This window comes from Gallus gallus, chromosome 14, assembly GCF_016699485.2.
Source record: "Gallus gallus isolate bGalGal1 chromosome 14, bGalGal1.mat.broiler.GRCg7b, whole genome shotgun sequence".
NCBI lineage: Eukaryota > Metazoa > Chordata > Aves > Galliformes > Phasianidae > Gallus > Gallus gallus.
The window spans coordinates 10,405,700-10,417,709 of NC_052545.1; the positions used below are offsets into that span (position 1 = coordinate 10,405,700).

A 12,010-nucleotide genomic window follows, 5' to 3' on the forward strand; every position below is an offset into this window, starting at 1 on the left:
GATTTTGCCTCCTGGACACACACCTCCTAGCCATATTTAACTGCCTAGATAATTGATTAAAATGTAATGTACCATTAGGCAGTTCATGGAATAGAGAATTACTGGTTGAATTCCTCATGCTTGATCCCGTATTTAGTAAGAATGACCTGGCCCTTCCTTCATTTCCTTCCAAATCCTATACTCCTGTTATGAGTCAATTGTAATAGATAATGAAAACAATCCTACTCGAGAACAAAACTCACTCACAATCAGATCAAAAGTATGCATTCTGATGCAGGTGCAGGAGAAAGGATAATTTTACTTAGTACAGTCCATCGATTTGTAATCTCTTTTAGACCCTACCCAAAATAGAGAGGACCAAAAGGAAAAGGTATGGCATGTGTTTCTTATTATTATGACAGCTAACAGCAGGCATATGTATTTAGAGCAAGCAGGACTTGTTTTGGATTAGACTACCGGGTCAGGCCATAGAAAGACATAGACCTCAAAATTCAGTTTCCTTGAAGAATTTCTCTGGCAGCGCCAGACTGTCGTACTGGTAGGTGTGGGGCCTTGCCTAGCTGCCTGTCCCAGCCGCTCTCTAACCCTTTGACCGAATAGGGGGAAGAGAGGAAGACGGAAAAACTCACAGATCTCAATAAAGATCACTTATTAGTTTCTATCACAAGCCAAAAAAACTCCACTTGGGGAAAATAAATTAAAAATAGACTTTGGTAATGAGAAACAAGGATAAAACCACTTTCTCCCAACCCTCCTTTTACTCAGGCTCACCATTCCTCCTTCACTCCCAAGCTCTTCCAACCCTCCCCTGCTCGGGCAGTGCAGGGCAGTGGGGAAGGCGGTGGGGTGTGGGGCTGTCAGTATGCAGTGGTTCCTCTCAGTTCCCCTACTCCTTGTGAGCTCCCCAGGGGCTGCCGGGAATCTGTCGCAGCACAGCATTGTTTGTGTTACTGTGTCAGAAAATCTTTGCACATCTTATGCTGCCTAAGCTTCTATTTTATGGCATTTACAGAATTGTTCTAGAACCATTTTTAAGAAAAAAATCACTAAGAAGGCAACACAAAATTAAATGGTATATCACTGGATTGAGACATTCCTAGTCATATACGAGCTCTTATTAAAAATGCTGGAAATTATGTGCATAATTTTCTATAAGTCACATTTAGCTGTGTCACTTCTACGAAAAAGAATACAGGAAAAACTTTAGACGCATAGCCTGCATATCTGAACAAAGTAATATGAGACCTGTATTTAGTTCAGGAAGTAAATGTTCAATAAACTAAAATCAATTATTCTAGACATCTCGTACACTTTGTATTTATACATCTATTTATTTTACAAAATCTAGCAAGGTATTCCTATCAAAAAAAAATACACACAAATGCCTTGTAAGCCAGTCTAGGCAAGATGATTATATTTCTACTATGAAAGCTGATGAGGTGAACATTGGCCAAGAACCATAAGCAAACAAATTCAGAAAAGTCTGTAAGGTCATTTTATAGTGGCTGCAGATTATCAATACAGCCCTAAGTGTACCAGGCCGTCCTGAAACAGGACATCAGCTCTCTACAATTCAAGACGATCATCTAAGAATTGAATGTACTGGTGTTACACTTTTTTAAGACACTAAGTCACACATATTCCCCCACTTTAGAGCCACAGGTAAATCAGCATTAAAGAGGTATCCAGGAATATCCACAAGAATACTAAAAAAAAAAAAAAAAAATTAAAAAAAAATTAGACTTTTAAGTGAGATTATTTCTGCAGTCAGACACCACCTGAAGATTCCAGGTCAACAAAGAAAAATACAGGAAAGTAGCTCAACAGTCCAAAGCAATGGGTTGTATGTATAAGCTAGACTCCATCAATTGAGAGAGGAGTCCACAATATCCCTCGCTCTAGTCCTGAATATTCATCTGAGTTATATTTCTAGGGTTTTTAATAGAGAAAAACTCTGAAGTAGCAATTTCTAGTGAAACACATGGCGGGTGAGAATTTCTGCTACTGCAATTCCTGTCTCATTCTTTAAAGACTTCTGAGGTAAAATTTTGTGAAATTTTTGAGAGAGAGAAATTTTCAGGCTAAATGCTTAAGAATTGAATTCACTTCAGTTAACATTTTCTCATTTTGCTAATGTGTCCCCTTTCCATACATGTACATACAGGCACACAACAACCCCCATCTTTGTTACAGGTAAGAAAGAGGAAGAGTTAGTAGGTAATATTGTTATTAGATCAACTGAAAAAGCAAGGAAAGAACAGACAGGCTGTCAGGTGCACAGGGCAAGCCACATCACTAAGTCCAAGAAAAGAATCTGACTCTCTACAAACTCCATCTCATTTATATCCTTACACCACTATGTTTACAAGAGCAATACTGCTAAATCTAAAAGAACATTGTTGCTTAGATGAATAGGCAAGGGCACTGCCAAGAAAATCACTTAATCATTAAAAAACAAAATAATTTAAAATTAGGCTCCAGTCTTATATGCTCTTTAAGACCTTTTTACTGTATGACCAAGTAATTCTAATTGGAAATATTTATAAAGACCCCTAATCTATTACAAATTGCAGGTGTGATTCTGTTCTCACAATATTTTTGTACAGAAGTGAAACACCTTCAAATTAGACAGGTACTTCTGGTTTACAGTGAACAGAATTAAACTGTGTTGCTTTTTGTTGCTGTTGTTCAATAGTTAATAGACATGGGAGATTTCCAATATTGGATATAAATTGTCTTGCTGCTGTTCTTGCTGCTTTCATAAATTTCAGTTATTTAATACATTATTTAGCATACAGGTATAAATATTTGGATTAAACCACACACGCACTCTGTAGCTCCTCTTTTTGCCCAACTTTGTTGTCTTGCTGTATTCTAAATCACGTGCATCAAATCTTCACTCTTTCTCTTACATTTAATATGCAGCTCTGAACCTGTAGTTATACATCATATTCATTTGTTCAGGAGTGATATATAATCTAGACTGAAATTAAGTAATGTCATCCTATGTTTAGTATTTATTGATACAAATTTAACCTGCTCATATTTCAACATCCAATCTTCCCCTGAATAATCTGTATTTAATTATGCATTCCACCTCTCTATTGACCTTTGAAAATATCCCTCATGACTACCAATCAAAAATGATATAAATTAGAAATTCTTTTGAATTGCTCTGCAGTATTTATCATTCCACTCCCCAAATTATTCAGTGAAATCACTTTAACTTTGTTCTCAAAACCTGTTTTCCTAGTGCTAAAAACTCATATACACAAGCCCTTCATAATCCCAATTTTTTCATGTAAATATGAACATATTACTATCTGTGTAACAAGGACAACTCAATGGATGAGGCATTCTAGAGTTATTTTTTAATGGTTAAAAATGAATAACATTTTGGGCACATCATTTTACAAATTACAACTTTAAGGCAAACATTATTCTACGTAGACTGCTCTCAGAGCAATGCCTATTTTATTATGTTGGCCTTAGGGCTGATCTTTCATGTTGCTGTTGTCACTGCTGAAATGTACCACCCACCACCTCACTGTGCTCACAAACAACGTTTGGTTTCCATAAATGTTAGCAAGCATCAACGAACATCAGTGTGTGTGCTTTTTTCTGCATGGAAGAACTCAGTGACACACCTTTACTTCATGACAGACACCATTTTCTCAGACTGCCCCTCTGCTGCCACCTGTCACATGGCAACAAAATGTCCGGAGATATTGGTGGGAAGGTTCACTGTCTATTGCCAATCCCACCAACATCCACCTCTGACATCGTGGGACAACACTGTAAAATAGGGGGTATCATTTTTGCAGCAGCCCTCATATCATGTCAACTAAGTTTGCTCTGAGAAGACACAACCAACTAAAAATATTATTGGATGGAAGAATCAAAAAGACACAAAGAACAAAGAAACTCTTACTGGATATGTAAACAATTAAGCAGACATTCAAACAGCAAGGGAGCTTCACATGTAGCTATCTGGCTTTTAGTTTATTTCACCTGAGTTCAAATTTAGAACACTCACAAAGCAATGACTTAAAATATTTTTCAGCATGTAGAAAAGCACAACTACTTTTGCTAATTTTCATGCAAAAATGAATAGAACGTATGTAATTCACTTTTAACTTGCTGAAGGTAGGAAGGTGGGGAGCGTACATACAGGAGGGGAGTCAACTCTTTACAAGGGTAGATAATGGCAGGACAAGGGGAAATAGTTTTAGGTTGAAGAAGGGAAGACTGAGGTTGGATGTCAAGGGGAAGTTCTTTGCCAAGAGTGTGGTGAGGTGCTGGCACAGGCTGCCCAGAGAGGCTGTGGATGCCCCATCCCTTGGAGGTGTTCAAGGCCAGGGTGGATGGGGCCCTGGGCAGACTGGTCTAGTATTAGATATAGAGGTTGGCAGCCCTGCTTGCGGCAGGGCGGTTGGAGCTTGATGATCCTTGAGGTCCCTTCCAAACCAAGCCATTCTATGATTCTATGAAACCTGATTATTCTGCACTTTCCAGTTTCAGTTTGTACTTCAGTTTCCATTTGAGATACCTTTACTAATCTCCCGTGTATCAGTATGAGACATTTTGGAGATATTAGGCCAGTCTTAGCCATCTAATTTACTAAATCTATGTTGGCAGCCAGGTGGTGCTGAGTGCCCATACCCTGTGAATTCTTCAGGGGGAAGTGTCCTGTATCTTTGCATTAGCTTACATAACTTTCTTCAGCTCAGACCAAATCACGATGGCACTGGAAGTCTATTTCTGTGCACATAGATGTACTTACATGTAATACAGCCCAAGTCCTAAATAAACATTTAATATTGTAGATTCTTTTGGCTGGACTCCCATTTGGTTTGGTTGAGTATGATTACTGAAATAAATCACATGTTATGAGAGAGTACCTTTTATCTGACAATGTAACTGAACTTTCCACCTCTCCTGGGGGACTTCCAGGGTGATGCCTTTCACTGCAGTTCAGCTCTGCACATTACATCAGAGAGGTCCTCAGAAGCATAGGCTGTGGTTATCAGATGAACAGACCTAATGCATTTAGAAGCAGCAAAGCAATTAATTAATCTTGCTAATATACCAAGTGCTATCCCTTGGCTAATAATACATACTGAAAAGAATACTGCAGTGTAGATGTTACGTAGGTAAAAGTTTCGATTATGTTTATCTTTTGAGACAGTTTTATTAGATAGATTAAGTTTCTGTGCATCTCTCCAAAGACCACAGTAATAACCAGTGTCATGACTTTCAAATCCTTTGAACTGCAGAGGGGAATCAAACATGGTTGTCTTTTTATCACAGCTTTCACTCTTTAGAATTCTAAAAGCTAGCTTTGCTCATCTGTCAAAGGCATGGCATTAAGGGGATCACTGTTGACAAGTGATAGTACAAATTATGCAACACAGATGACATTTCACTACCCCTGTCTGATCTGCAATTCCCACTCTCAGCCATTCCCTATTCTATGAAAATATTAAATCACAGATCCGAACGCAGAAAAAGTGAGAGTGTAGGTGTCTCTTGCTAACTTGCTACTCAACAAAAATATATTCTGAAGCCTACACCTATAATTATGTTTGTGAAAGTGGGATCCATTTAAAGTCCACCCGGGTCCCTGTGGGGATCTTCAAATATAAGCACTGCTCTGATCCTATGATGACATAAATATATATGGTATTTTCTGAGTAAATTTCAGCAGTTGTGAAGGGTTTTGCATTAAATCCAATGGAAATCAAAAGCCAAAACAATTAAGCTGTATGTTATCAAACAGATTTCTCCCTATAGAAGGACAAACTTTAAAAAATTATGTGTTTTTCATCTGTCCCTTGACAAAGCTTTATCTCAGAATACTGACACATCAGGTTGCAGTATTCAAACTATCTGGGCTGCAGAAATAGCACTGAAAATGCTGCACAAGAAGGAAAGTGCCAGGAGCATATCTGCAGCGGCAGCGGTAAGAAGAAAAGTGATTCCAATGGCTGGGACACAGCCACCAACAGCATGAAATCAGACAATCTGCATACATTGCCTGCATTGTGCTTGCTAGAAAGAAGTCAGTTTTCAAGTTCTGGTGATGCACTCCTCTTGCTGCAGAGAGATAATTTAGTCCTTTGGAAGCTACAAATCAGTTTAACAGAAGACTGACAGTAAACTCGATTTTGTTTCAGAAGAAGATTGGAGATGTTTCTGTACGGTATAAGATTGTTTCCTTGCCATGTATACGATGACATTCTTACAAGCTGGAGCAATATAGATCGGAGAATACTTTTCTTAAGAGCCATCTGAAGAGACTGCGTGGCACCATCAGAGGTGCTGCTACTCAGGAACCCTCAGTATATACACTCAGTAAACACAAGCTTTGTTTATATTCAGTCAGTAATACAGAGGAGGTCCATTTTCAATAGCTTGTTTTGCAACAAAAGAGCTGACTGAAAACATTGCTTGAACATTTTCTCAAGCATACAGTTGACTCATTACGACACCTGACCTCAAGATACTCAGAACACAGAAATATTGAAATGAGCAAGAGGGTTATAGCATACGTCAGAGAAAGAGAAACGGGATTAGCAACAGAAGTTTTGCCACAAGGCTGTATTTAGACTGCAAGAGCAAAACAAAAGAACAAAGAACGTTGTATTAATCTATTTTTGCTGAAAGCTTGAAAAAGCTCTTGTATCAAAAATCACCCCTCTAAGTTACGCTTGGTATTCTCATTATATATTATATTAACTTTTTTTTTATTAGCAATCTTATTATTGTTGATGTGCGCAAGAGTGGAAGCATTTTAAAAATGAACAGAATGGGACTGCAAAGAGAACAAACCAGACAAATTGTTACAGGTTATTTACTGGCTTAGTATAAATCTGCATATATATTGAGGAAGTCATTTGGGAAGCACCTTCAGGTATGCCTCAAAAGACATGATTATGAAGGTACTTGGAAGCCTTGTATGCATACAATGGGCTACTACAAATGAAAGAAAACAGTTCAATTTGTCAAACATGCTTAGGCATCTGTTTCTATTTGGGAATTATTGTAGTGTATGTCTTAGAAGAAAAGGAAATACAGACCTTGGCTTACGACAGAAGAGTAAACCACTGGAGTTTTTTGTAAAGCAGGATTATACTGAGTTTAAGAATAAAAATCCCATAATCTAATGCGATTTAGGACACAAAACTCCATATGCAAGTTTTCCCAACATTGATCACTTTTCACAAATGATTTTAGTTCCGCTGAATAAATCATCCAAGAATCAGATTATAAGGATAAAATGAAACTAGAGAGAAAGACAGATAGCTTAAGCGCATTAGAACATAAAATCTGCAGTCTAACAGTTTACTTGAATGCTGCCCATTTGAAAAATTGATGATACAGCCTCTAAGAATGCTTTCTCACGTACTTATGGAAACCACAGTTACTGTATGGGAAGTAAAACGCAGTTCTACTTATTAGATATTGCACAGTCACCTTAAACATTTCATGTTATATTTTTGTGCAAAGTGTTTTTCACCAAAAGAGAATAGTTGGAGATAGTATAAAATTTATTTGGAGTCAGGACTATAATTAATGTTTTAATCCATGTAAAGCCTGGGCACTAACATTCATAAAAAAAAAAGCCCCACAAAATCAGGATCATGACTTCTGAAAATTAGGTTGTTATATATAAAGACTGCAATCAAGCAAAAACTGCCTAGTTAAGATAGGAATGTTCTGTGCTTATATGAGAGAGGACAATCAACCCAAATGCACTTAATTTTTCCTATCTATTTTATGATGCACATGAGGGTCCTCTCACTTTTCAGATGTTTGCCTCTGTAACTGAGAAGTTATTTCTCAGGAAGAAATACTAAAATAAAAATAGTGTGAGCTTCAACTGATCGCTGATTTTTACTATTCATAGAAGTTTTACTGTTTGTATGTCATACATAATGTAATTTCTAGCTATATTAATTAATACAATTTTGGAGAAGTCTTCTCTTCTTGCTCATCTCATTCTGTTGCTTGTGTCATTTTGTTACCATGCTCAGCACACATCAGGGTGTCCTGTGGAATATAGTGTTGTCAAAATCAACTTTATATTTCTTGAAGCACCTCTTAGCTGGTGCAGCTCACCCAAAGGGGAATTATTTGTTAACATAGCTGTCATTAAGGATTTGGAATCCTCAACAATTTCATAGTTTGTGAACTTAGAAAAGTTGACAAAACTCTGAAGGGAACTTAATCTGTTGTATGAGTATTTAATCCTTTGTTTCTTTTGGAATTTTTACACAAGGAGTTTAATTTTGATAAAATTAAAAGGTAAACTCTAATTGGAATGATGTTGTTCAGATTTGTATAGTTATGGCTGTGTCAGCACTCTCAGTAGAAGAATCAGTCTATGACGGTTTGTAACTCAGCCATGGAAGGATTTTTATGGACTTAACTTGGCTAGCAAGGTCTCTAACACACTGTAAACCCAACATTTAGACTGCTTCCTATAGAAACACCTTATTAAAGCAAATGGTACACAGTCTTACTGCATCTGCATGACAGCACACCTAACCTAGAAAGTTTGGAAATCACTGGCTGATTTCAACTATGGCAAAAAGCATACAAAATTACCTCCCTGTATAATTTATGGATATAAGATAGTTAAGTAAAGAAGGTACACGCAGAAACACAAAAAGAAGCTGCCATACAAGAATCATTCACAGCAGATAAAGTGGAATTCAGCTCACATCCTACTAACCATATTGCTAGTCACTAAACGTACAGCTTTAGAAAGGGGCTACTCATAGAAACACCTGTTTGATTCAGGTAAACTTGCTTGTTTACCGAGCCAAATATATACAAAACCTCAGAGTCTGACAGTGTTTTGATTGTCTGGTGACATCTACACAAGCTTTCTATGCCAGATAGGTAACCTGGTCACAATTAGTAGAAGACTGAAGTACATACTTCCCTCCCCTGTCAAACTGTAATCTCTTAGGTATTTATACTTGGCCTTTTAGGAAGCATTAAGATTTTGGCAAAGTTTTTATTGCCTTAGAAAATGTAGGCCATTTTTTTTTTCATCAGCAAATCCTGATTCTGTTTTTAGTTAGTTGTCATTGCTGGTTTTTTTTTTTTTTTTTTTTTTTTTTAAAAAAAGCAAAATTAAAATGAAATGCACCAAGAATATAATACTACTGAGAGGTAAGAGTCACACTTTTGACCACGGCATCTGAGAGCTCTGAAATAGAACACATCTGTTTGAAAATGAGATTTCTTTCTAACTTCCTATAGTCTGAAGTGTGAAACTACTCAATCATATACAAGGCACATCCATAACAAAGGTAAATTACTTTCTGGTTATGCATTTTATCTCAGCCTAATTGCAATGTCCTAAAAACTCTTCTCACTGACACTGACTCCTTCCCAAATCATTTTCCTTTAGGAATAACTGTAAAGATGCTTTTCTAGGACTTTATAGTAATGTGAACAAAAAGCACCTCTCTCAGCAGAAGCGATAGCAAATCGAGACTCAGGCCATTTTAGCTTTTCCATATAGAGCTCAAAATATAATTATTTTTACTCCTACCGTTATACAACCCCATGCTATGACACAATTGTTGTATAATTCTGTCTCTTGGATCATTTGCTTTTCTTGACCTGTTTTGAAAATGTAGTTGAAACTGTAAAAAGTACTGATACATACTGATAAGCCTTGTGATTGAGCTATGAACAAGTGATCTGAGGCAAAGTATAAAATAAAAGAGTTGGGGGTAAAACTTTCTCTAGAAGTATTCTTTACAGAAAAAAAAATAATTGGAGCATAGCATTGGTTTAGGAAGAGGGAGGGGAAAGAGGAAGGCAAGCCGATTAACTTTAGTGCTGTTTTACATCATACGCAATAAAAATAAAGCATCACATTGGAATTTAGTTAGTTTAAAAATGTTAGGCCATTAAATTATTTCTTGTTTCATCTTTACTCTCCTGTTGACCTCTGGCTGTCCAACTATGTCAAATAAAATACTTCAAAGAAAGAGTCTCGAGTGTTCAACAGCTGATTTCGCTCCCAGAGGTGCTGAACTGGCAAAAGCAAAAAAATATGGAGCAAATGCAATTAGCCAGAAAGGAAGGATGGACTGCTAGAGCATTTCAGAGCCAGAAGATAAAATAATAATGAATAGGATTGGAAGATGAAGGTAACTGTGAGCTAGGCTCAATTAGAAAGGCAAGAGAGATGGAAAGGATAAGAAAGCTGCAACTTCATAACAGGTGTCTGATTTATGCAGATAGTGTTATATATCCATGCATAAAAGGAAATAACACCTTTCTTGTGCCACAGATTGTAAATATCACACCATATTCTTCAGAAATAGGTCTCCACAGTAATAAGCACAGGGCAAGTGGTTCTTCAGATGTTTTGCCATCTACTATAATCCACTTGTAGGTTTCTTACAGGGATAACAATGTACACACCCTAGTGTTTGGTAAAAATCAGTATGACAGTAATCCACTACATCACAATAAGAGCGGAATTTCCTCATAAAAAGCAAATGCCTGCTTATTTCATAACTTTCTAAGTTGAAAGTTAATAGCTGAGTTGCAATTGGGTAAAACTAAAGTTACCTGTAGAAATATGATGGTAATAAAAAACTGCTATGACATCTCTTCCTGAATTTCAAAAGTATTCTGCTGGTGAGGGGGAAATATTGTTAGACTTATGCTTCAGAAAAAGAAGTATGTGACATTATCATGCTTGCAAGGGGAGATGCCAAGAATGTCTCATTCAGGGACCAGCAAGACATATCGTTAAGTTTTAACATGAGGAAGATAAGATGGCTTTAAATTACACAAAATCACAGAATTGCAGGGGTTGGAAGGGACCTCTAAAGACCAGAGTCCAACCACCCTGCCAAAGCAGGCTCTCTATAGTAAGCCATACAGGTAGGTGCCCAGACAGGTCTTGAACATCTTCAGAGAAAAGACTCCACATCCAATTTGGGCAGCCTGTTCCTGTGCTCTGTCACTCTCACAGTAAAGAAGTTCCTCCTTGTGTGAGTATGGAACTTCCTCTGAAAAGAGTCTGCCCAAATGAACTGGGCAATTTAGATAAACAGTTACAAGAATTCCGCCTCAGCCTTATCTTCTGCAGACTGACGAATCCCAGGTCGCTCAGCCTTTCCTTATTCAGTAGATGCTGCAAGCCCTGTATAATCTTTGGGGCTCTTTGTTGGACTCCTCCTAGGAGAGTCCTGTCTTTTTTGAATTGAAGAGCCCCAAACCGGACACAGCACTCCAGATGTGGCCTCACCAGGGCAGAGGAGAGGGGGAGATTCACCTCCCTCACTCTGCTGGCCTTGCTTTTTTAATGCACCCCAGGATACCATTGGCGTTCTTGACCACAAGGGGCTCATGGCCAATATGTTGTCCACCAGGACACCCGGGTCCTTCTCTGTAGAGGTCCTCTCCAGCAGGTCAGTCCCTAACCTGTACTGATGCATGCCAGTCACCTGTAGTGTACCACAGTTACATGTACTCCAGGCACAGCTCCCCTCTGCCTGCAAATACACACACTATTTCCACTTTTGCTTTCTGGGTCTGAATTCCTCAGTTGCCACAACTTAATGATAGGATATATTCTGGTAATTGTTTTAGTCCTATTTAACAAAAAGATACCTTAGTTTCTTTATATCCTATAAAAAAAAACAAAAAACACCTCCCCATACATACCCTTAAAACAAAACAAACAAACAAAAACAAATAAAAATCAAATAACAATAAAATACAACATATTATTTCTATACAGTATTTCTAACTTCAGTTTTCTGAAAGTACAACTTGATGCTATGAACCCATTTCCTATATAGGGTTGTTACTTCTCTGTATCTTCTAGATCATAAACAGTCACCTGTGGCTGGCCACCAGTGAAGCATGGCTGGAGCTGGAGGAAAGTAAAGTAGAGAAAAGCCCAGCAAAGGATTTCTAGTTCTATCAAACTTATTTGGAAAGCAACATAGCAGGATAGGTAAAGGCT

The 12,010-nt window shown here is 37.6% G+C and overlaps 1 protein-coding gene across 5 annotated transcripts in view; it reads right to left on the reverse strand.

Annotated features, from left to right (window-relative positions):
- METTL22 (methyltransferase like 22) overlaps positions 1-12,010 on the reverse strand; it is a 660,197-nt gene that overhangs the window by 285,180 nt on the left and 363,007 nt on the right. The window lies entirely within an intron of this gene.